At 49.3% G+C, this 25,138-nt stretch overlaps 2 long non-coding RNA genes across 2 annotated transcripts; both read right to left on the reverse strand.

Annotated features, from left to right (window-relative positions):
• Nucleotides 1-9,961: 9,961 nt before the first annotated feature.
• LOC144902061 (uncharacterized) lies at nucleotides 9,962-11,032 on the reverse strand. Its single transcript, XR_013630304.1, has 3 exons — nucleotides 10,939-11,032; nucleotides 10,109-10,179; nucleotides 9,962-10,015 (listed from the first exon to the last, which is right to left on the reverse strand). It is a non-coding gene; the product is annotated as an uncharacterized LOC144902061 (long non-coding RNA).
• An 8,730-nt stretch (nucleotides 11,033-19,762) lies between these two features.
• Nucleotides 19,763-23,299, reverse strand: LOC144902030 (uncharacterized). The gene is made up of 3 exons (XR_013630263.1): nucleotides 23,231-23,299; nucleotides 20,881-22,770; nucleotides 19,763-20,798 (listed from the first exon to the last, which is right to left on the reverse strand). It is a non-coding gene; the product is annotated as an uncharacterized LOC144902030 (long non-coding RNA).
• Nucleotides 23,300-25,138: the final 1,839 nt, after the last annotated feature.

Genomic DNA, 25,138 nt, shown 5'->3' on the forward strand with positions numbered 1-25,138 from the left:
GGCCAGCCTTAGAGGGCCAGCTTAAAGGGCCAGCCCTAGAGGGCCAGCTTAAAGGGCCAGCCTTAAGGGGCCAGCTTAAAGGGCCAGCCTTAAAGGGCCAGCCTTAAAGGGCCAGCCTTAGAGGGCCAGCCTTAAAGGGCCAGCCTTAAAGGGCCATCTTAAAGGGCCAGCCTTAAAGGGCCAGCCTTAAAGGGCCAGCTTAAAGGGCCAGCCTTAAAGGGCCAGCTTAAAGGGCCAGCCTTAGAGGGCCAGCCTTAAGGGGCCAGCTTAAAGGGCCAGCCTTAAAGGGCCAGCCTTAAAGGGCCAGCCTTAGAGGGCCAGCTTAAAGGGCCAGCCTTAGAGGGCCAGCTTAAAGGGCCAGCCTTAAGGGGCCAGCTTAAAGGGCCAGCCTTAAAGGGCCAGCCTTAAAGGGCCAGTCTTAAAGGGCCAGCCTTAGAGGGCCAGCTTTAAAGGGCCAGCTTAAAGGGCCAGCCTTAAAGGGCCAGCTTAAAGGGCCAGCCTTAAAGGGCCAGCTTAAAGGGCCAGCCTTAGAGGGCCAGCTTAAAGGGCCAGCCTTAAGGGGCCAGCTTAAAGGGCCAGCCTTAAAGGGCCAGCTTAAAGGGCCAGCCTTAAAGGGCCAGCCTTAAAGGGCCAGCTTAAAGGGCCGGCCTTAAAGGGCCAGCCTTAAAGGGCCAGCTTAAAGGGCCAGCCTTAAAGGGCCAGCTTAAAGAGCCAGCCTTAGAGAGCCAGCCTTAGAGGGCCAGCCTTAAGGGGCCAGCTTAAAGGGCCAGCCTTAAAGGGCCAGCCTTAAAGGGCCAGCCTTAGAGGGCCAGCTTAAAGGGCCAGCCTTAAAGGGCCAGCTTAAAGGGCCAGCCTTAGAGGGCCAGCCTTAAGGGGCCAGCTTAAAGGGCCAGCCTTAAGGGGCCAGCTTTAAAGGGCCAGTCTTAAAGGGCCAGCCTTAGAGGGCCAGCCTTGAAGGGCCAGCTTAAAGGGCCAGCCTTAAAGGGCCAGCTTAAAGGGCCGGCCTTAAAGGGCCAGCCTTAAAGGGCCAGCTTAAAGGGCCAGCCTTAAAGGGCCAGCACAAAGGGCCAGCCTTAGAGGGCCAGCCTTAAGGGGCCAGCTTAAAGGGCCAGCCTTAAAGGGCCAGCCTTAAAAGGCCAGCCTTAGAGGGCCAGCTTAAAGGGCCAGCCTTAAAGGGCCAGCCTTAAAGGGCCAGCTTAAAGGGCCAGCCTTAAAGGGCCAGCCTTTGAGGTCCAGCCTTAGAGGGTCAGCTTTAAAGGGCCAGCTTAAAGGGCCAGCCTTAAAGGGCCAGCCTTAAAGGGCCATCTTAAAGGGCCAGCCTTAAAGGGCCAGCTTAAAAGGCCAGCCTTAAAGGGCAAGCCTTAAAGGGCCAGCCTTAAAGGGCCAGCCTTAGAGGGCCAGCTTAAAGGGCCAGTCTTAGAGGGCCAGCTTAAAGGGCCAGCCTTAAGGGGCCAGCTTAAAGGGCCAGTCTTAAAGGGCCAGCCTTAGAGGGCCAGCTTTAAAGGGCCAGCTTAAAGGGCCAGCCTTAAAGGGCCAGCTTAAAGGGCCAGCCTTAGAGGGCCAGCTTAAAGGGCCAGCCTTAAGGGGCCAGCTTAAAGGGCCAGCCTTAAAGGGCAAGCCTTAAAGGGCCAGCCTTTCAGGGCCAGCCTTAGAGGGCCAGCTTAAAGGGCCAGCCTTAGAGGGCCAGCCTTAAGGGGCCAGCTTAAAGGGCCAGCCTAAAGGGCCAGCCTTAAAAGGCCAGCCTTAGAGGGCCAGCTTAAAGGGCCAGCCTTAGAGGGCCAGCTTAAAGGGCCAGCCTTAGAGGGCCAGCCTTAAGGGGCCAGCTTAAAGGGCCAGCCTTAAAGGGCCAGCCTTAAAGGGCCAGCCTTAAAGGGCCAGCTTAAAGGGCCAGCCTTAAAGGGCCAGCTTAAAGGGCCAGCCTTAAAGGGCCAGCCTTAAAGGGCCAGCTTAAATGGCCAGCCTTAAAGGGCCAGCTTAAAGGGCCAGCCTTAAAGGGCAAGCCTTAAAGGGCCAGCCTTAAAGGGCCAGCCTTAGAGGGCCAGCTTAAAGGGCCAGCCTTAGAGGGCCAGCTTAAAGGGCCAGCCTTAAGGGGCCAGCTTAAAGGGCCAGCCTTAAAGGGCCAGCCTTAAAAGGCCAGTCTTAAAGGGCCAGCCTTAGAGGGCCAGCCTTAAAGGGCCAGCTTAAAGGGCCAGCCTTAAAGGGCCGGCTTAAAGGGCCAGCCTTAAAGGGCCAGCTTAAAGGGCCAGCCTTAGATGGCCAGCCTTAAGGGGCCAGCTTAAAGGGCCAGCCTTAAAGGGCCAGCCTTAAAGGGCCAGCCTTAAAGGGCCAGCCTTAAAGGGCCAGCCTTAAAGGGCCAGCCTTAAAGGGCCAGCCTTAGGGGGGCTGCCTTAAAGGGCCAGCTTAAAGGGCCAGCCTTTGAGGTCCAGCCTTAGAGGCCCAGCCTTAAAGGGCCAGTTTAAAGGGCCAGACTTAGATGGCCAGCCTTAAAGGGCCAGCTTAAAGGGCCAGCCTTAAAGGGCAAGCCTTAAAGGGCCAGCCTTAAAGGGCCAGCCTTAGAGGGCCAGCTTAAAGGGCCAGCCTTAGAGGGCCAGCTTAAAGGGCCAGCCTTAGAGGCCCAGCCTTAAAGGGCCAGTTTAAAGGGCCAGACTTAGATGGCCAGCCTTAAAGGGCCAGCTTAAAGGGCCAGCCTTAAGGGGCCAGCTTAAAGGGCCAGCCTTAAAGGGCAAGCCTTAAAGGGCCAGCCTTAGAGGGCCAGCTTAAAGGGCCAGCCTTAGAGGGCCAGCTTAAAGGGCCAGCCTTAAGGGGCCAGCTTAAAGGGCCAGCCTTAAAGGGCCAGCTTTAAAGGGCCAGCCTTAAAGGGCCAGCTTAAAGGGCCAGCCTTAAGGGGCCAGCTTAAAGGGCCAGCCTTAGAGGGCCAGCTTAAAAGGCCAGCCTTAGAGGGCCTGCTTAAAGGGCCAGCCTTAAGGGGCCAGCTTAAAGGGCCAGCCTTAAAGGGCCAGCCTTAAAGGGCCAGCCTTAAAGGGCCAGCCTTAAAGGGCCAGCCTTAAAGGGCCAGCTTAAAGGGCCAGCCTTAAAGGGCCAGCTTAAAGGGCCGGCCTTAAAGGGCCAGCCTTAAAGGGCCAGCCTTAAAGGGCCAGCCTTAAAGGGCCAGCTTAAAGGGCCAGCTTAAAGGGCCAGCCTTAGAGGGCCAGCCTTAAGGGGCCAGCTTAAAGGGCCAGCCTTAAAGGGCCAGCCTTAGAGGGCCAGCTTAAAGGGCCAGCCTTAAAGGGCCAGCTTAAAGGGCCAGCCTTAGAGGGCCAGCTTTACAGGGCCAGCGTAAAGGGCCAGCTTAAAGGGCCAGCCTTAGAGGGCCAGCTTAAAGGGCCAGCCTTAAGGGGCCAGCTTAAAGGGCCAGCCTTAAAGGGCAAGCCTTAAAGGGCCAGCCTTAGAGGGCCAGCCTTAGAGGGCCAGCTTAAAGGGCCAGCCTTAGAGGGCCAGCTTAAAGGGCCAGCCTTAAGGGGCCAGCTTAAAGGGCCAGCCTCAAAGGGCCAGCCTTAAAGGGCCAGCCTTAAAGGGCCAGCCTTAAAGGGCCAGCCTTAAAGGGCCAGCCTTAAAGGGCCAGCCTTAAAGGGCCAGCTTAAAGGGCCAGCCTTAAGGGGCCAGCTTAAAGGGCCAGCCTTAAAGGGCAAGCCTTAAAGGGACAGCCTTAGAGGGCCAGCTTAAAGGGCCAGCCTTAGAGGGCCAGCTTAAAGGGCCAGCCTTAAAGGGCCAGCTTAAAGGGCCAGCCTTAAAGGGCCAGCCTTAAAGGGCCAGCCTTAAAGGGCCAGCTTAAAGGGCCAGCCTTAAAGGGCCAGCCTTAGAGGGCCAGCTTAAAGGGCCAGCTTTAAAGGGCCAGCCTTAAAGGGCCAGCCTTAAAGGGCCAGCTTAAAGGGCCAGCCTTAAAGGGCCAGCTTAAAGGGCCAGCCTTAAAGGGCCAGCCTTAAAGGGCCAGTTTAAAGGGCCGGCCTTAAAGGGCCGGCCTTAAAGGGCCAGCCTTAAAGGGCCAGCCTTAAAGGGCCAGCTTAAAGGGCCAGCCTTAGAGGGCCAGCCTTAAGGGGCCAGCTTAAAGGGCCAGCCTTAAAGGGCCAGCCTTAAAGGGCCAGCCTTAGAGGGCCAGCTTAAAGGGCCAGCCTTAAAGGGCCAGCTTAAAGGGCCAGCCTTAGAGGGCCAGCCTTAAGGGGCCAGCTTAAAGGGCCAGCCTTAAAGGGCCAGCCTTAAAGGGCCAGCCTTAAAGGGCCAGCCTTAGATGGCCAGCTTAAAGGGCCAGCCTTAGAGGGCCAGCTTAAAGGGCCAGCCTTAGAGGGCCAGCTTAAAGGGCCAGCCTTAAGGGGCCAGCTTAAAGGGCCAGCCTTAAAGGGCCAGTCTTAAAGGGCCAGCCTTAGAGGGCCAGCCTTAAAGGGCCAGCTTAAAGGGCCAGCCTTAAAGGGCCAGCTTAAAGGGCCAGCCTTAGATGGCCAGCCTTAAGGGGCCAGCTTAAAGGGCCAGCCTTAAAGGGCCAGCCTTAAAGGGCCAGCTTTAAAGGGCCAGCTTAAAGGGCCAGCCTTAAAGGGCCAGCCTAAAGGGCCAGCCTTAAAGGGCCAGCCTTAAAGGGCCAGCTTAAAGGGCCAGCCTTAAAGGGCCAGCCTTAAAGGGCCAGCTTACAGGGCCAGCCTTAAAGGGCCAGCTTAAAGGGCCAGCCTTAGAGGGCCAGCCCTAAGGGGCCAGCTTAAAGGGCCAGCCTTAAAGGGCCAGCCTTAAAGGGCCAGCCTTAGAGGGCCAGCTTAAAGGGCCAGCCTTAAAGGGCCAGCTTAAAAGGCCAGCCTTAGAGGGCCAGCTTTACAGGGCCAGCTTAAAGGGCCAGCCTTAAAGGGCCAGCCTTAAAGGGCCAGCTTAAATGGCCAGCCTTAAAGGGCCAGCTTAAAGGGCCAGCCTTAAAGGGCAAGCCTTAAAGGGCCAGCCTTAGAGGGCCAGCCTTAGAGGGCCAGCTTAAAGGGCCAGCCTTAGAGGGCCAGCTTAAAGGGCCAGCCTTAAGGGGCCAGCTTAAAGGGCCAGCCTTAAAGGGCCAGTCTTAAAGGGCCAGCCTTAGAGGGCCAGCCTTAAAGGGCCAGCTTAAAGGGCCAGCCTTAAAGGGCCAGCCTTAGATGGCCAGCCTTAAGGGGCCAGCTTAAAGGGCCAGCCTTAAAGGGCCAGCCTTAAAGGGCCAGCCTTAAAGGGCCAGCCTTAGGGGGCCAGCCTTAAAGGGCCAGCTTAAAGGGCCAGCCTTTGAGGTCCAGCCTTAGAGGCCCAGCCTTAAAGGGCCAGTTTAAAGGGCCAGACTTAGATGGCCAGCCTTAAAGGGCCAGCTTAAAGGGCCAGCCTTAAAGGGCAAGCCTTAAAGGGCCAGCCTTAAAGGGCCAGCCTTAGAGGGCCAGCTTAAAGGGCCAGCCTTAGAGGGCCAGCTTAAAGGGCCAGCCTTAAGGGGCCAGCTTAAAGGGCCAGCCTTAGAGGACCAGCCTTAAAGGGCCAGCTTAAAGGGCCAGCCTTAAAAGGCCAGCTTAAAGGGCCAGCCTTAAAGGGCCAGCTTAAAGGGCCAGCCTTAGATGGCCAGCCTTAAGGGGCCAGCTTAAAGGGCCAGCCTTAAAGGGCCAGCCTTAAAGGGCCAGCCTTAAAGGGCCGGCCTTAAAGGGCCAGCCTTAAAGGGCCAGCTTAAAGGGCCAGCCTTAAGGGGCCAGCTTAAAGGGCCAGCCTTAAGGGGCCAGCTTAAAGGGCCAGCCTTAAAGGGCAAGCCTTAAAGGGCCAGCCTTAGAGGGCCAGCTTAAAGGGCCAGCCTTAGAGGGCCTGCTTAAAGGGCCAGCCTTAAAGGGCCAGCTTAAAGCGCCAGCCTTAAAGGGCCAGCTTAAAGGGCCAGCCTTAAAGGGCCGGCCTTAAAGGGCCAGCCTTAAAGGGCCAGCTTAAAGGGCCAGCCTTAAAGGGCCAGCTTAAAGGGCCAGCCTTAAAGGGCCAGCTTAAAGGGCCAGCCTTAGAGGGCCAGCTTTACAGGGCCAGCGTAAAGGGCCAGCTTAAAGGGCCAGCCTTAGAGGGCCAGCTTAAAGGGCCAGCCTTAAGGGGCCAGCTTAAAGGGCCAGCCTTAAAGGGCAAGCCTTAAAGGGCCAGCCTTAGAGGGCCAGCTTAAAGGGCCAGCCTTAGAGGGCCTGCTTAAAGGGCCAGCCTTAAGGGGCCAGCTTAAAGGGCCAGCCTTAAAGGGCCAGCCTTAAGGGGCCATCTTAAAGGGCCAGTCTTAAAGGGCCAGCCTTAGAGGGCCAGCTTAAAGGGCCAGCCTTAGAGGGCCATCTTAAAGGGCCAGGCTTAAGGGGCCAGCTTAAAGGGCCAGCCTTAAAGGGCCAGCCTTAAAGGGCCAGCTTAAAGGGCCAGCCTTAAAGGGCCAGCCTTAAAGGGCCAGCTTAAAGGGCCAGCCTTAAAGGGCCAGCCTTAGAGGGCCAGCCTTAAGGGGCCAGTCTTAAAGGGCCAGCCTTAGAGGGCCAGCCTTAAAGATCCAGCTTAAAGGGCCAGCCTTAAAGGGCCAGCTTAAAGGGCCAGCCTTAAAGGGCCAGCCTTAAAGGGCCAGCTTAAAGGGCCAGCCTTAAAGGGCCAGCCTTAAAGGGCCAGCTTAAAGGGCCAGCCTTAAAGGGCCAGCTTAAAGGGCCAGCCTTAGAGGGCCAGCCTTAAGGGGCCAGCTCTTTAAGGCTGGCCCTCTAAGGCTGGCCCTTTAAGGCTGGCCTTCTAAGGCTGGCCCTTTAAGGCTGGCCCTCTAAGGCTGGCCTTTTAGGCTGGCTCTTAAAGCTGGCCTTTTAAGCTGGCCCTTAAAGCTGGCCCTTTAAGGCTGGCCCTCTAAGGCTGGCCCTTTAAGGCTGGCCCTTTAAGGCTGGCCCTCTAAGGCTGGCCCTCTAAGGCTGGCCCTCTAAGGCTGGCCCTCTAAGGCTGGCCCTTTAAGGCTGGCCTTCTAAGGCTGGCCCTTTAAGGCTGGCCCTCTAAGGCTGGCCCTTTAAGGCTGGCCCTCTAAGGCTGGCCTTTTAGGCTGGCCCTTAAAGCTGGCCTTTTAAGCTGGCCCTTAAAGCTGGCCCTTTAAGGCTGGCCCTTTAAGCTGGGCCTTTAAGGCTGGCCCTCTAAGGCTGGCCCTTTAAGCTGGGCCTTTAAGGCTGGCCCTCTAAGGCTGGCCCTTTAAGGCTGGCCCTCTAAGGCTGGCCCTTTAAGGCTGGCCCTCTAAGGCTGGCCTTTTAGGCTGGCCTTTTAAGCTGGCCCTTAAAGCTGGCCCTTTAAGGCTGGCCCTTTAAGGCTGGCCCTTTAAGCTGGGCCTTTAAGGCTGGCCCTCTAAGGCTGGCCCTTTAAGGCTGGCCCTTTAAGCTGGGCCTTTAAGGCTGGCCCTCTAAGGCTGGCCCTTTAAGGCTGGCCCTCTAAGGCTGGCCCTTTCAGGCCAGAAACATGTAGCAACATGTCAGTCCACTTTACAAAATTTACCGGTAAATAATCCAACACTTATACATCCAATTCAAGATGGCCATCCTTCATAGTTGCAGTAAAAGTTCACTATTGGCATTCATCCCACTCTACTGTCTAGCAATGTGTTTAGCAGTTGAAATATGCATGTGCTGGAAATGGTGTGTTCCTAACGTCCGAGTGTACTCGGAAGATGAAAACTTGAGCTTCGTTGTCCTTCACATTGTCCCGGAACACATTGGGAGCGTTGTCTCCGTCAAAGGCAATATTAGCGACATCTGGTGGAAGAAGGAAGGCAAAGCAATCTCGCTACAACGAGTGAAAGACAGATCGCCATTACAAACAAAAATGCTTTAATTAGTTCATGTCATTAACAGTTCAATTGCTTGGTGGTCATTATATGCACAAGTTAGCGCCAAAATAACCAGTCCGTTTCAATGCGCGCTGTGACGTAAGATGCTCATGACGTCAGCGGTCACGTGATGAAATGGTCACCATTTGGAAGCAGTGTGACTCAGGAAGACTTGACACACTTCGAGGCTTCGGGCTCATTTCACCATCTCTACTAAAAACAAATAGTTGATGGAAAAGCAGAAATCATGAAAATAATGCGTGTAACATCTATTCGCCTTCTTACAGTGTGCATGTTCATCGTTTCGTCGCATGCTTGAGCTTCATGGCCAATTTTTACACGGATTTACGCACCACATTTCCCAAAACGGTGGAAACTTTGGGTCTTGGGAGTTAACTCGGAGTTATGAGGGTGTTAGCGGAGCAATGCTGTCACCTAGTGGCGTTATGGCAGTACTGCAGTGATTTCAAATTGTCACTTTGTTCCAACGATTGAGGGAAGGTTGTCATGTAGCTATGATACCTATTAAGTATCCTCCCTGCTGCGTTAGGAACCTTGGGGGCTGGTCTACAATTGGGTGTGGAGGGGGTGAGGGGTTTCCTTGGGGCTACTCCTTTGCCCTCGGCATGGTTCTGGCTCGGTCACCCTTCTATTTTAACCGCACTAGATACAGGCACGGGACCCACCATAGCCCAGCTGTCCTCCACCTTGAACTACTTGACCAACCCATATATTCATACCGTATATAAACCACATAGAGGCCAGCCCTTTGGAGTGGGTCTCTTTAGTTGACTTATTTTTTATTGCATAACATACACAATGCCATTTCATCACACACATGGGTGAGGCGGGCTTGGCTGGGGTTCCAAGCAGCAATTGAAGACAAGGACAATCCTCCATGTCCAAAGCAGGGATGTCAGAGAGCGGGCGGCAGCAAAGATACGTCCAACAGTTGAGAGTCAGTGAAAGGGCTGCTGGAGTACACGACATCCTCGTCTGAGTTTGCAGCAGAGTCGTACAGCATGGGGTCCACGTCGAGATCCAAATGAGTCTCTAGGATGTCATCGCTCAGTCCTGAACCAACCACAAGAAAGACAGAGGAAGCAAAGTGCACAGTACGGGTCAAAGGTCACAACAACTAACCTTACATGAGACGTCAACACACGTTTGTCTCCATGAAGGTACAGTGCATCCGGAAAGTATTCACAGCGCTTCACTTTTTCTACATTTTGTCATGTTACATTCATGTTTTGAATATATTAAAAATAGAAAACCAAAAAAATCACATTTACATAAGTATTCACAGATCTTTCTACAGCTCAATTGGAGTCCACCTGCAGTAAATTCAGTTGATTGGACATGATTTGGAAATACAATAACTGTCTATATAAGGTCCCACAGTTGACTGTGCATGTCAGAGCACAAACGCCAAGCATGAAGTCAAAAGAACTGTCTGTAGACCTGCGAGACAGGATTGTCTTGAGGCACAAATCTGGGGAAGGATACAGAAACATTTCTGCTGCTTTGAAGGTCCCAATGAGCACAGTGGCCCCCATTATTCGACTAGTCAGGATAGAAGGAAAAATGAATGCAGCAATATATAGAGATATCCTGGATGAAAATATTGTGGGACCTTATATAGACAGTTATTATATTTTCCAAATCATGTCCAATCAACTGAATTTACTGCAGGTGGACTCCAATTACGCTGTAGAAAGATCTCAAGGATGATCAGTGGAAAAAAGATGCACCTGAGCTCAATTTTGAGCTTCATGGCAAAGGCTGTGACTACTTATGTAAATGTGATTTTTTGTTTTCTATTTTTAATAAATTCAAAAAAGTAAAAAAAAAACTTTTTCACATTGTCATAATGGAGTATTTTGAGGTAAGAGATTAAATTAATACAATTGGGAATGAGGCTGTAACTTGACAAAATGTGGAAAAAGTGAAGCGCTGTGAATACTTTCCGGATGTACTGTATGTGCCCTGGGATTGGCTGGCCACCGGTCCAGGGTGTACCCCGCCTCTCGCCCCAAATCAGGCTCCAGCATACCCCCACCCTAGTGAGGATAAGAGACATAGAAAATGAATGAATAACTAAACCATGTTGGTGTCATTCAACAGCTGTACTGTAATCTTACCTTGTCTAAGCTGTTGGGACCAAATTCTTGAGCGTCAACATCCTTCAGTATTCTGTTAAATGGATGGAGAATGCTGCACATGTAATTCATGTGGCAGCCAGAATATCTGTATTCATTAGTGCAGTCCAAAAAAGGAAAAGCAAGGCGATGGGGGCAGAAGGCATACCATGGAGCAGTCCAGAGACAAAAGAACTCCCAAAAACAGCTGGAGGAGGTCGCGGTCCACTGGGCAGTACACTGAAAAAAAATTTGGAGTGCCATTTACTTGAGAAAAGCTAGGTAACAATTTGCACGCACAATTCCCAAGCAACTTTTCCTTGGGAAATACTCTGGTCAAATTTACTTTTTTTGAATGAAAAAGGTACTCTTTGCTAGTAAATTTGACCCCAAACTACCTTTGAATCTACTTCAAAATCCATATAAATGTACTCGCTTTTCAGGATTGTTTAACTAGTTTTCCCTGACTTTATTTGAATATGATTGTGTAGTATTTTTTAAGATGGCCTTCTTTGAATGAAATGATCTTAACACATCTTCTACAAAACATTATTTCAAACCAGAACAGCTTCACTGCATTTGTACTAAAGCTGTATTTACTTCCAGATGACGGTGCACAAAAACGCAACACAGCCACAGGTTGAGGTACCTGTGAAATTAATTCAACATTTCATAACTAAACCAAAGACCTGGGATTTATTCCCTTAATTGGGAATCGTATTATTAGAATGATTATTTTTTGACTTCCACTTTCCTCATGCAGGTATGGACTTCCCACACTAGTGTGCCAGTCGCCTCCTTCTGGACTTTTGGTGTCTACTATACACTCAATTGGAGTCCACCTGCAGTAAATTCAGTTGATTGGACATGATTTGGAAATATAATAACCTTTTTCACATTGTCATAATGGAGTATTTTGAGCTAAGAGATTAAATTAATACAATTGGGAATGAGGCTGTAACTTGACAAAATGTGGAAAAAGTGAAGCGCTGTGAATACTTTCCGGATGCGCTGTATGTGCCCTGGGATTGGCTGGCCACCGGTCCAGGGTGTACCCCGCCTCTCGCCCCAAATCAGGCTCCAGCATACCCCCACCCTAGTGAGGATAAGAGACATAGAAAATGAATGAATAACTAAACCATGTTGGTGTCATTCAACAGCTGTACTGTAATCTTACCTTGTCTAAGCTGTTGGGACCAAATTCTTGAGCGTCAACATCCTTCAGTATTCTGTTAAATGGATGGTCAAATTTATATCTGGCCCTAACGAGCCCTAGCCAGCCCTAAAGAGCCCTGGCCCCAACTCGCCCTAGCCAGCCCTGGCCCCAACTCGCCCTAGCCCCAACTCGCCCTAGCCAGCCCTGGCCCCAACTCGCCCTAACTCGCCCTAGCCAGCCCTAAAGAGCCCTGGCCCCAACTCGCCCTAGCCAGCCCTGGCCCCAACTCGCCCTAGCCAGCCCTAACTCGGCCCTAAAACCCTCCTCCAACCATAGCCCTAAAACCCTAACCCAAACATTCAAACGAGATCTATGTTGACTACTTACCCAACGGCGCAGCGCAGACTACTCATGTTTCCTTCGGTTAGCTGGTCCGTTGATACCACCATTCTCTGCCAGTCTGTCTTCTTCCTCTTTTGTTTCAACGCTCCAAGGCGTATTACTGCCCTCCACAGGTTGGGCACAAGTGTAAGAAGGCTGGGGGGGCTGGGGCGAGGGAGTGGGGGGCTGGGGTGTGGGACGGGGGAGGCTGGGCCTAAATGTAGAAGGCTGGGGGGCTCGGGGACTGGGGTGTGGAAGGCTGGGCCCAAATGAGGAAGGCAGGGGGTGAGGGAGGGGGGAGGCTGCTATTTCTACTTGCTATGTACTGCCAACTAGGGGTCACTTTAAAGTAATGCTATTCTACTCGGTAAATACCACCATCTCGTGGTCACTTTAATGGACTGCTGCTTCCAACAATGCAATCTCAATGGGCGACGTTTTTCGCCAGTAACTCCCCAACGAAAGGTCGTATAAACATAGAACCGACTTCTGCCTACACAAATTCAGCTGCAAGCTTTCCGTTGAGACCCCCAAGCCAAACAAACTTGGGTGCCCTCATTCCATCCCAAGACCTGCAAAACATCCTTACCGCCAAAGGACAAAACCCCTGAGACTCCAGCGCTACCCCCTGGGTCAGCACCCAGCGCAAACGCACGAGGAAAGAGAAAAACCTTGACCAAGGTCAGCCACCGGGAGAGGAATCCGGCGATTACGGTGACCAGCTGTCCCTGCTCTTGGATCTGATGGCGCGAGGGGAATCGGTTCCCCCCACTCCCCCACCAACCCGGGCCACAGAGGCCCTTCGGCGTTGGGAGTCAGAATTCGCTTTCTGTTGAGAACCCTAAGAAATTGAAAAATAGAATCCAGGAATCTGAACCTGTAAAACCTGTAAAACCTCATCCCAAGACCTGCAAAACATGCTTACCGCCGAAGGACAAAACCCCTGAGACTCCAGCGCTACCGCACGAGTAAAGAGAAAAACCTCGACCAAGGTCAGCCACCGGGAGAGGAATCCGACCAATACGGTGACCAGCTGTCCCTGCTCTTGGATCTGATGGCGCGAGGGGAATTGGTTCCCCCCACTCCCCCACCAACCCGGGCCACAGAGGCCCTTCGGCGTTGGGAGTCAGAATTCGCTTTCCGTTGAGAACCCTAAGAAATTGAAACCTGTGAAACCTGTGAAACCTGTGAAACCTGTGAAACCTGTGAAACCTGTGAAACCTGTGAAACCTGTGAAACCTGTGAAACCTGTAAAACCTGTGAAACCTGTAAAACCTGTAAAACCTGTGAAACCTGTAAAACCTGTAAAACCTGTAAAACCTGTAAAACCTGTAAAACCTGTAAAACCTGTAAAACCTGTAAAACCTTATCCCAAGACCTGCAAAACATCCTTACCGCCGAAGGACAAAACCCCTGAGACTCCAGCGCTACCGCACGAGTAAAGAGAAAAACCTCGACCAAGGTCAGCCACCGGGAGAGGAATCCGACGATTACGGTGACCAGCTGTCCCTGCTCTTGGATCTGATGGCGCGAGGGGAATCGGTTCCCCCCACTCCCCCACCAACCCAGGCCACAGAGGCCCTTCGGCGTTGGGAGTCAGAATTCGCTTTCCGTTGAGAACCCTAAGAAATTGAAAAATAGAATCCAGGAATATGAACCCTGTGAACCCTGTAAAACCTGTAAAACCTGTAAATCCTCATCCCAAGACCTGCAAAACATCCTTACCGCCGAAGGACAAAACCCCTGAGACTCCAGCGCTACCGCACGAGGAAAGAGAAAAACCTCGACCAAGGTCAGCCACCGGGAGAGGAATCCGACGATTACGGTGACCAGCTGTCCCTGCTCTTGGATCTGATGGCGCGAGGGGAATCGGTTCCCCCCACTCCCCCACCAACCCAGGCCACAGAGGCCCTTCGGCATTGGGAGTCAGAATTCGCTTTCCGTTGAGAACCCTAGAGAAATTGAAAAATAGAATCCAGGAATATGAACCTGAATATGAACCGACATTGCTTCAAACAATATTATGTGTGTTAGCCTGTTAAACTATTCAATCTGCAACATTTTACACACACACACTGAATGTTGAACCTGAATTTGCCAACAAATAGTTTAACGTCTGTCACCCCCTTGTGACAGCTCTTAGTTTTCCTCAGTTCCTCGTTCATGCCCTTGTTTTGTATTTCCTTCCTGTGTTGCTCTGCTGTGTTTTCAGTTGATGTCCATTATCTCCCGCACCTGTTTCTCATTATTTGTGATGCCTATTTGGTTCAGGTGCGCGCTCCTTTCTTTGTTGGGTCATTGATGTTGTTTTCTCTGTTGAACATGCTAGTGCGTTGGTCTGCTGCATAGTATCAACAATAAATGCCTTTTTACCTGCTATTGGGTCCTCATCTCTGCATCCTGGGGTCGTGCCGTAAAGCTCCCAAGCCGGAACGTGACAACCTCTCTGTGCTAACCACAAAAAAGAAAATTAATTATCTAACCAGATCATTTAACTTTGAGACAGACAACATGTGGTGCTAAAGTTAGCTTTCTGCTTGTTTAAAGCATCGGCAGCTTACCGGAGCAAAGGTAGCTTAACACACAGCCAGTGCAATCCTAGCCTCAAGAGGCTGACACTGCACTTCCTGCAAGCCCTCCAAAATGCACGCCAGGTCCTCAACAACCAACCCCGCTGCAAATTAAAACAACCATGGCTGCGGTCACATGATGCAACGTCACCGGTACACGCCCAGTAATTTTATGCCTACCTTTCACATACGCTGCTGATGGCACGACAGACCAGAGCCCGCCACCGGAGCGCGCCAACACAGCCTCGACAGGTGAACAGCAAGGAACAATGAGCGCCCCGGTGACGCCAAGACCCATCAATAACCCTGGCACCGCCTCGCAATCGAGCCCCAACAGCTGATGCCAATTCAGGTGGAAGCGCAACAACGCTCAACCTACCAAAAATGCTGCACATGTAATTCATGTGGCAGCAAGAATATCTGTATTCATTAGTGCAGTTCATTAGTGGAGTGGAGTATTTTGAGGTAAGAGATTAAATTAATACAATTTGGAATGAGGCTGTAACTTGACAAAATGTGGAAAAAGTGAAGCGCTGTGAATACTTTCCGGATGCACTGTATGTGCCCTGGGATTGGCTGGCCACCGGTCCAGGGTGTACCCCGCCTCTCGCCCCAAATCAGGCTCCAGCATACCCCAACCCTAGTGAGGATAAGACATAGAAAAGAGTTTCTACCGGAGTGTCCACCAAACTTGACCTAAGAACCCAATGTAGCATGAAAACCAAATAAGACCTGAGACTAGTGTGCTTGGATATACGCAGCGCTCACTTTTGCATCACATCTGCCTCCCGTTTCTGCTGCTCAGTCGAGCGGTCGGAGTCTTTGGAAGTGAATTTAGCCTCATGATCACCACGAGGACATTTGCTCGGAATCAGCATCTGCAACAATTGCATGTGAAGTCTGGTGCGAGTTAAGACTAGAATGAGAGATCGCCTACCTTGAGTTCAGCTCGAAGAAGAATCTGACTCTCTGGGGAGGCGCCATCCAGATGGAACCACTGATCCAGGACCAGTTCTGGTTCCGAGAGCAGCTCTCTGATTGGGACGACTAAGGAACCCATGGGCAACGTCCAGCTGTGAGAGAGCTGGAGAAACAAAGTGTAAAGGTAGTAATACAAGTCAAGTTTGTTGATATCACATGGTGGAAATACTAAAAATAATATTGTTAACTTACCTTGACAACAACATTCTCTTCTCTAGGGTCATGAACCAGGAAGCAGAACGCCTCATTCCACTGAGGTGATGTCGTGCGATCACACACCTACAGCAAAGATGGACGTGTTAGTCCCGGATGCCAATACCCTGGTTATTATTTGGCTAGTTGCCACGCTTAGTCTCACAGTAGTTTTGTGGGATGTTTTTCCAAGAAGCATATCCGCTCCCACTTTTGGCTCTTTTCCACTCTTTTTCACCTGTTGACACGCCACATGGGTCATAATAAAACACAGATCATGCCTCCTCAGTACCTCCTCGACTCACTTACTGGTAAACCATCTGCTTGTTCGATGAAGACAAACAAAAGTCCCACAGATGGAACGGCTTTGTTCTGGTAGGACTGCCTGGAGTAGAACTTGAGAATCTGAAGAGAATGGTTCGATATTAGTATTTTTTATAGTTGAATGAAGCATTAGTACGCTTTTTCTTCTTCTGGAAGCACCCCCCTTATCCAGTTGGTCTGCCTCCGAGGCTGTTGGAAGCCATTCCAGGATCAGGTGAACGCGACCTGACTTGACATCACTGAGCGTGTACTGATACACTGATACATAAAACACACACAATCCTTTGAATGCTTGAACAATTCAATGACAATAATATAAGCCGTTTCCATACCTGATCCGTGTACTGAGAATCAATTATGTCCTTCAGTTTGACCTTCAGCCTGCATGTTGAGAAACATGACAATTATTTCAACCACTTGATAATGGAATGGATTTCTTTTCTCTAATTCATGTTTATTTTTATTTATTTACACTGCAATATTTGATATTTATACATATATATTTAATATCATTTGCGTTCTACATGAATGTTCTAAATGATTCCAACCATATCAAATTCTACAACCTGTCTTTAATATACTGTAAGTGTGTGACATAATTTTTCTTGTGAATCGGACAATAAAGTGTAGATAAAGGAGGATGGCGGTGCTCTTCTCAATACTGGCATCGCTGCGCTGGAGGTAGTAAGCAGTATTATCAAGCAGTTGCAGTATGTGACAGTATCGATAATAACAACACTACTAATGTGTACTGGAAGCAGTACCTTCCCATAAAGTCATCCTTCATGTCCATGTCTTTATCAAACACCTCCAGATGTAACCTGATGGAGCAACAAAACTCATCATTTATCATCTGGTACATGTATTCATAATGTGACGAGTTGCTACTTTACTGTGGCCAGCAAGCTTTCTACAAATGGATTAAGGATTAAATATTCTAAAACAAAAGATGCAGATTGGGCATTGATACTTTTATGTTGAAAGAACTCAATTGTACATCAATAACTCCTGTAACCACAAATCTCACTCTCTCAATTTCTGCGGCAGTTTTTCCTTGTGTATGGAAGGCATCAGCTGTCATTCAATATATAAGAACGTAGATCCTTGTCCGTTTCCAATTTCAAACCAATCTTCGACTTGAAAAAAGGTTTTGACACTGTAAAGCATAGAATAACCTAAACCATGTTGGTGTCATTCAACAGCTGTACTGTAATCTTACCTTGTCTAAGCTGTTGGCGTAAGCAAATTCTTGAGCGTCAACATCCTTCAGTATTCTGTTAAATGGATGGAGAATGCTGCACATGTAATTCATGTGGCAGCCAGAATATCTGTATTCATTAGTGCAGTCCAAAAAAGGAAAAGCAAGGCGATGGGGGCAGAAGGCATACCATGGAGCAGTCCAGAGACAAAAGAACTCCCAAAAACAGCTGGAGGAGGTCGCGGTCCACTGGGCAGTACACTGAAAAAAAATTTGGAGTGCCATTTACTTGAGAAAAGCTAGGTAACAATTTGCACGCACAATTCCCAAGCAACTTTTCCTTGGGAAATACTCTGGTCAAATTTACTTTTTTTGAATGAAAGAGGTACTCTTTGCTAGTAAATTTGACCCCAAACTACCTTTGAATCTACTTCAAAATCCATATAAATGTACTCGCTTTTCAGGATTGTTTAACTAGTTTTCCCTGACTTTATTTGGAGCAATTTATAAGTAATATTTACATGATTTAAGCTACCACCTACACCACTTTTCTAATATGATTGTGTAGTATTTTTTTTAAGATGGCCTTCTTTGAATGAAATGATCTTAACACATCTTCTACAAAACATTATTTCAAACCAGAACAGCTTCACTGCATTTGTACTAAAGCTGTATTTACTTCCAGATGACGGTGCACAAAAACGCAACACAGCCACAGGTTGAGGTACCTGTGAAATTAATTCAACATTTCATAACTAAACCAAAGACCTGGGATTTATTCCCTTAATTGGGAATCGTATTATTAGAATGATTATTTTTTGACTTCCACTTTCCTCATGCAGGTATGGACTTCCCACACTAGTGTGCCAGTCGCCTCCTTCTGGACTTTTGGTGTCTACTATACACTCAATTGGAGTCCACCTGCAGTAAATTCAGTTGATTGGACATGATTTGGAAATATAATAACCTTTTTCACATTGTCATAATGGAGTATTTTGAGGTAAGAGATTAAATTAATACAATTTGGAATGAGGCTGTAACTTGACAAAATGTGGAAAAAGTGAAGCGCTGTGAATACTTTCCGGATGCGCTGTATGTGCCCTGGGATTGGCTGGCCACCGGTCCAGGGTGTACCCCGCCTCTCGCCCCAAATCAGGCTCCAGCATACCCCCACCCTAGTGAGGATAAGAGACATAGAAAATGAATGAATAACTAAACCATGTTGGTGTCATTCAACAGCTGTACTGTAATCTTACCTTGTCTAAGCTGTTGGGACCAAATTCTTGAGCGTCAACATCCTTCAGTATTCTGTTAAATGGATGGTCAAATTTATATCTGGCCCTAACGAGCCCTAGCCAGCCCTAAAGAGCCCTGGCCCCAACTCGCCCTAGCCAGCCCTGGCCCCAACTCGCCCTAGCCCCAACTCGCCCTAGCCAGCCCTGGCCCCAACTCGCCCTAACTCGCCCTAGCCAGCCCTAAAGAGCCCTGGACCCAACTCGCCCTAGCCAGCCCTAACTCGGCCCTAAAACCCTCCTCCAACCATAGCCCTAAAACCCTAACCCAAACATTCAAACGAGATCTATGTTGACTACTTACCCAACGGCGCAGCGCAGACTACTCATGTTTCCTTCGGTTAGCTGGTCCGTTGATACCACCATTCTCTGCCAGTCTGTCTTCTTCCTCTTTTGTTTCAACGCTCCAAGGCGTATTACTGCCCTCCACAGGTTGGGCACAAGTGTAAGAAGGCTGGGGGGGCTGGGGCGAGGGAGTGGGGGGCTGGGGTGTGGGACGGGTGAGGCTGGGCCTAAATGTAGAAGGCTGGGGGGCTCGGGGACTGGGGTGTGGAAGGCTGGGCCCAAATGAGGAAGGCAGGGGGTGAGGGAGGGGGGAGGCTGCTATTTCTACTTGCTATGTACTGCCAACTAGGGGTCACTTTAAAGTAATGCTATTCTACTCGGTAAATACCACCATCTCGTGGTCACTTTAATGGACTGCTGCTTCCAACAATGCAATCTCAATGGGCGACGTTTTTCGCCAGTAACTCCCCAACGAAAGGTCGTATAAACATAGAACCGACTTCTGCCTACACAAATTCAGCTGCAAGCTTTCCGTTGAGACCCCCAAGCCAAACAAACTTGGGTGCCCTCATTCCATCCCAAGACCTGCAAAACATCCTTACCGCCAAAGGACAAAACCCCTGAGACTCCAGCGCTACCCCCTGGGTCAGCACCCAGCGCAAACGCACGAGGAAAGAGAAAAACCTTGACCAAGGTCAGCCACCGGGAGAGGAATCCGGCGATTACGGTGACCAGCTGTCCCTGCTCTTGGATCTGATGGCGCGAGGGGAATCGGTTCCCCCCACTCCCCCACCAACCCGGGCCACAGAGGCCCTTCGGCGTTGGGAGTCAGAATTCGCTTTCTGTTGAGAACCCTAAGAAATTGAAAAATAGAATCCAGGAATATGAACCTGTAAAACCTGTAAAACCTCATCCCAAGACCTGCAAAACATGCTTACCGCCGAAGGACAAAACCCCTGAGACTCCAGCGCTACCGCACGAGTAAAGAGAAAAACCTCGACCAAGGTCAGCCACCGGGAGAGGAATCCGACCATTACGGTGACCAGCTGTCCCTGCTCTTGGATCTGATGGCGCGAGGGGAATTGGTTCCCCCCACTCCCCCACCAACCCGGGCCACAGAGGCCCTTCGGCGTTGGGAGTCAGAATTCGCTTTCCGTTGAGAACCCTAAGAAAGTGAAACCTGTGAAACCTGTGAAACCTGTGAAACCTGTGAAAACCTGTGAAAACCTGTGAAAACCTGTGAAAACCTGTGAAAACCTGTGAAAACCTGTGAAAACCTGTAAAACCTGTAAAACCTGTAAAACCTGTAAAACCTGTAAAACCTGTAAATCCTTATCCCAAGACCTGCAAAACATCCTTACCGCCGAAGGACAAAACCCCTGAGACTCCAGCGCTACCGCACGAGTAAAGAGAAAAACCTCGACCAAGGTCAGCCACCGGGAGAGGAATCCGACGATTACGGTGACCAGCTGTCCCTGCTCTTGGATCTGATGGCGCGAGGGGAATCGGTTCCCCCCACTCCCCCACCAACCCAGGCCACAGAGGCCCTTCGGCGTTGGGAGTCAGAATTCGCTTTCCGTTGAGAACCCTAGAGAAATTGAAAAATAGAATCCAGGAATATGAACCTGTAAAACCACCCGCACAAAACGAAGATCCGCCACCGACAAACCCTGACATCCAAGGATTGGAACAAGATTTGGAGGAACCCTCCACCTCTGGGAACCCTCCACCTCTGGGACGCCGGAAGGCCATCCATCCCAACCACTTCTCTTCGTTCTCGGCTCGATCCAACAGTTGCCGGGGCCTGCCTGGATGCCGGTATCCAAACAGAACCAGAGGTATCCTCATCCCAAGACCTGCAAGACCTGCAAAACATCCTTACCGCCGAAGGACAAAACCCCTGAGACTCCAGCGCTACCCCCTGGGTCAGCACCCAGCGCAAACGCACGAGGAAAGAGAAAAACCTCGACCAAGGTCAGCCACCGGGAGAGGAATCCGACGATTACGGTGACCAGCTGTCCCTGCTCTTGGATCAGATGGCGCGAGGGGAATCGGTTACCCCCCGGTCCCCTACCAACTCGGACCACATAGGCCCTTTGCTGTTGGGAGTCAGAATTTGCTTGACGACGCCCCACTACTTACGCCACCAAGGGAGTCACCTGCGGAAAAAGGCCAATGGGAAGATATACTGGCGGACATCAGCTTCGACAGTTCTATGTCCGGCTCAATCGGCGGGAGCCAAAAGCAACTGGTCCAGCGTCATCGGCACACCACCAGGAAAATGGTTGATTGGCAACTTGCCGTGCGGAAGAGATTCGTCATCCTGGGAGATTCCAGTTTCCACCAAATGACTTCCCAGACCTGCAGGTGGACAGCTTTCCGGGGGACACCTTCAGGAATGCCAAGGATCTTCTTGCCAACGCAATCGTTCCCACAAAGGTGGAAAAACTGGTGTTGTCCTTCGGGATCAACAGAAGAACCTGGAAGCACAAACACCCCACCTTTGCTAACTTGTGACTATTGTCAGGAGAAGACAGCATGAACATTTCAGTGCATCCTAACCCTTCCATTGGTTAAGACGGGGAGAAGAACCCAGAGTTGAAGCTGCAGATACTGTTTTTGCCCCACAGGCCTGGTGTGAGTGGAGAGCGCTAGCAAGGCTGGCCTTCATCCAGCCTGTAGAAGACAGCACAAACACTTCAGTTCATCCTAACCCCTGACTCCAACCCCGGACCCTAACCCTGGTTGTCAACGGGGGATCATCACTTGTGGTTAATACAAAAATATATATAATTATATTATATATTTATAGATATATAAATACAAAAATAGGGGTCACTGTAATCTACTGCTGTTTCTACTTGGTATGTACCGCCAACTAGTGGTCATCATGCACGTCACATGGCCTACTACAATTTGAGCTTGCAAGTGCAGTAATATCAGAACTGAAAATGACAGATGAGCACAAACTGACAACATGTACATTGTGCAAATGTGGCAAACTAATACATTTCAATGACTCGCGTGGCAAAGAACACTTTCTGGCAGTGTGATCTGGACAATTCTAAATGGGACAGGAAGACAATGGTTGAGAGAAGTTAACAAGGGACACTTCCTATAATTATTGTTTTTGCACAGGTAAATGCTTTGTGGTCAACATTCACCCACCAACTGTAAAATACAATTTCAGGTCAAATTCACAATTTTAGCACAAACTATATACTAGCTATGACTGTACAGCCAGCATAGATGTTCAACAATGGGTGACTTTTTCTCTCCTAAGACTCCTAACTCTCTTCTAAGTTATGACATATGCACTCACACACATCAACTGATGAGATGATAATTAAACTCATTGAATCCCTGAAAGCAACACATCAAGCTGTTGAGTAACACTATCATAAACAAGACCAAAAAAAATGTCCCTACTTAAATGACTGGGGTCAATATCTGGCACCATAGTACTACTGCACCTTTGTTTATTTAACTAACTAAACCAGGTTTAACTAACTATAAACGTTAGCTAAACCATTTGTTAGCTAGAAGGTTAGCCAAAACACTTGTTAGCTAGAACATTAGCACAGTTCAAACAGGCACTTTTGCAAATTTACCATTGGCTTAGCTCACAATACGTCTGTGGTAATGTTGGTTTAATACGAGAATATTACATGATAGAGATAAAGACATGCTACTCACCAGTGACGAAAGCGCACTGCTGCCGTCGGCGGGGTTTGAAAGAAATTCAAAATAAAAGCGCGCGCGCTAAAAATGTACAATAACGTCATACCATTTGTCAACAACATTCCAGCACATGAGGAGCAAATTGCCAGCACATGTCAACAACAACAAAATATAATCATTCACAAAAACAGGACTGGGGCTGCTCTTGGATCAGCTCACCTTGTACAGTATCTACAGTTAATGTCTATAGATACCGTGTTATTAGGAAAATATAGCCAGCCGAAAGCATGTTGATTGTGAGTATGCTCAAAGACAATGTCACTAGAAAAGTCTGATGCAAGACTCCCTTGGTGCACTCTACTTTTATGGCGTTCAATGAAGAGTAGACATTTGTGCTAACTCTAGCACCATGTGTTGTGTCTATTTAAAAGTTAAATGATCTGGTTAGATAATTATTTTATATACTATACCTCTGTCTCGTTCTTTTTTAAGTGTGATCTTATGTGACTGAGGAGTACAGACTGAAAATGGTTGCTCAGATGTGCATAAAGGACACTAAAAAGTCACAATTAAGTATGATATCTTGACAGGTGACTACTCAGTGCACCAAGTGTCTGAAATGTGCACATGCAATCATCATGGAGGCATGGGAGGGGGCTCATTTTTGAAAAGTGGTTGTGCTGCAATCTACAGTGTTTAAATAGATGTTCTAGTGGTAAAAAAAAAAGCTGAACAGAACTTACAGTGCCGAGTCACGTTCGTTGCAGCAACCTGAAAACACATACACAAAATATTAGACAGGGCACCACTTTTGAAGTTTAAACCTCTGTCAGAGCTAGCAAAGTACAACAGAACACACCGACATTGCTTCAAACAATATTATGTGTGTTAGCCTGTTAAACTATTCAATCTGCAACATTTTACACACACACACTGAATGTTGAACCTGAATTTGCCAACAAATAGTTTAACGTCTGTCACCCCCTTGTGACAGCTCTTAGTTTTCCTCAGTTCCTCGTTCATGCCCTTGTTTTGTATTTCCTTCCTGTGTTGCTCTGCTGTGTTTTCAGTTGATGTCCATTATCTCCCGCACCTGTTTCTCATTATTTGTGATGCCTATTTGGTTCAGGTGCGCGCTCCTTTCTTTGTTGGGTCATTGATGTTGTTTTCTCTGTTGAACATGCTAGTGCGTTGGTCTGCTGCATAGTATCAACAATAAATGCCTTTTTACCTGCTATTGGGTCCTCATCTCTGCATCCTGGGGTCGTGCCGTAAAGCTCCCAAGCCGGAACGTGACAACCTCTCTGTGCTAACCACAAAAAAGAAAATTAATTATCTAACCAGATCATTTAACTTTGAGACAGACAACATGTGGTGCTAAAGTTAGCTTTCTGCTTGTTTAAAGCATCGGCAGCTTACCGGAGCAAAGGTAGCTTAACACACAGCCAGTGCAATCCTAGCCTCAAGAGGCTGACACTGCACTTCCTGCAAGCCCTCCAAAATGCACGCCAGGTCCTCAACAACCAACCCCGCTGCAAATTAAAACAACCATGGCTGCGGTCACATGATGCACCGTCACCGGTACACGCCCAGTAATTTTATGCCTACCTTTCACATACGCTGCTGATGGCACGACAGACCAGAGCCCGCCACCGGAGCGCGCCAACACAGCCTCGACAGGTGAACAGCAAGGAACAATGAGCGCCCCGGTGACGCCAAGACCCATCAATAACCCTGGCACCGCCTCGCAATCGAGCCCCAACAGCTGATGCCAATTCAGGTGGAAGCGCAACAACGCTCAACCTACCAAAAATGCTGCACATGTAATTCATGTGGCAGCAAGAATATCTGTATTCATTAGTGCAGTTCATTAGTGGAGTGGAGTATTTTGAGGTAAGAGATTAAATTAATACAATTTGGAATGAGGCTGTAACTTGACAAAATGTGGAAAAAGTGAAGCGCTGTGAATACTTTCCGGATGCACTGTATGTGCCCTGGGATTGGCTGGCCACCGGTCCAGGGTGTACCCCGCCTCTCGCCCCAAATCAGGCTCCAGCATACCCCAACCCTAGTGAGGATAAGACATAGAAAAGAGTTTCTACCGGAGTGTCCACCAAACTTGACCTAAGAACCCAATGTAGCATGAAAACCAAATAAGACCTGAGACTAGTGTGCTTGGATATACGCAGCGCTCACTTTTGCATCACATCTGCCTCCCGTTTCTGCTGCTCAGTCGAGCGGTCGGAGTCTTTGGAAGTGAATTTAGCCTCATGATCACCACGAGGACATTTGCTCGGAATCAGCATCTGCAACAATTGCATGTGAAGTCTGGTGCGAGTTAAGACTAGAATGAGAGATCGCCTACCTTGAGTTCAGCTCGAAGAAGAATCTGACTCTCTGGGGAGGCGCCATCCAGATGGAACCACTGATCCAGGACCAGTTCTGGTTCCGAGAGCAGCTCTCTGATTGGGACGACTAAGGAACCCATGGGCAACGTCCAGCTGTGAGAGAGCTGGAGAAACAAAGTGTAAAGGTAGTAATACAAGTCAAGTTTGTTGATATCACATGGTGGAAATACTAAAAATAATATTGTTAACTTACCTTGACAACAACATTCTCTTCTCTAGGGTCATGAACCAGGAAGCAGAACGCCTCATTCCACTGAGGTGATGTCGTGCGATCACACACCTACAGCAAAGATGGACGTGTTAGTCCCGGATGCCAATACCCTGGTTATTATTTGGCTAGTTGCCACGCTTAGTCTCACAGTAGTTTTGTGGGATGTTTTTCCAAGAAGCATATCCGCTCCCACTTTTGGCTCTTTTCCACTCTTTTTCACCTGTTGACACGCCACATGGGTCATAATAAAACACAGATCATGCCTCCTCAGTACCTCCTCGACTCACTTACTGGTAAACCATCTGCTTGTTCGATGAAGACAAACAAAAGTCCCACAGATGGAACGGCTTTGTTCTGGTAGGACTGCCTGGAGTAGAACTTGAGAATCTGAAGAGAATGGTTCGATATTAGTATTTTTTATAGTTGAATGAAGCATTAGTACGCTTTTTCTTCTTCTGGAAGCACCCCCCTTATCCAGTTGGTCTGCCTCCGAGGCTGTTGGAAGCCATTCCAGGATCAG

The sequence above is a fragment of the Doryrhamphus excisus genome, linkage group LG18 (assembly GCF_037039965.1).
Source record: "Doryrhamphus excisus strain RoL-2023G ecotype Guam linkage group LG18, RoL_Dexc_Guam_v1.1, whole genome shotgun sequence".
In the NCBI taxonomy this organism is placed as follows: domain Eukaryota; kingdom Metazoa; phylum Chordata; class Actinopteri; order Syngnathiformes; family Syngnathidae; genus Doryrhamphus; species Doryrhamphus excisus.